This window comes from Ailuropoda melanoleuca, unplaced genomic scaffold, assembly GCF_002007445.2.
Source record: "Ailuropoda melanoleuca isolate Jingjing unplaced genomic scaffold, ASM200744v2 unplaced-scaffold9524, whole genome shotgun sequence".
Lineage (NCBI taxonomy): Eukaryota > Metazoa > Chordata > Mammalia > Carnivora > Ursidae > Ailuropoda > Ailuropoda melanoleuca.
In genome coordinates, this window is record NW_023255019.1 from 2,449 (window position 1) to 2,776 (window position 328).

The following is a 328-nucleotide window of genomic DNA, read 5'->3' on the forward strand; positions in this document are numbered from 1 at the left end:
ACAGCCTGACCAGGCCACGAGGACCTCCATCCTGAGAAAACCCAGCTAGGATGGGGAAACGGCTCCCAGACCTGAGCCCTCTGCAAGGCTCTCCCATGCCGAGGCCTTTGGGGGTTGGTGGGGCTTCTGTTGGTAGTGGGAGTGGGGGTAGGGGAGTGGTGGTGGTGAGGAGGTGTTGGCAGTGGTGTTTGCGGTGGCTGAGAGAGTGTGGCCGAGGTGAAGCTGTCCCTCACTCCTACCTTCCCTGGGGGAGACAGCGTGCCGGACCTCAGTTTCGATGAGAACGACGGTAGGGAGTTCTCACTCATTTTGTTCAGCTTTTCCAAGG

General features: G+C 59.8%; 1 pseudogene; it reads right to left on the minus strand.

Annotated features, from left to right (window-relative positions):
- Positions 1-263: 263 nt before the first annotated feature.
- Positions 264-328, minus strand: LOC117800954 (annotated as a pseudogene; the record flags this gene model as incomplete).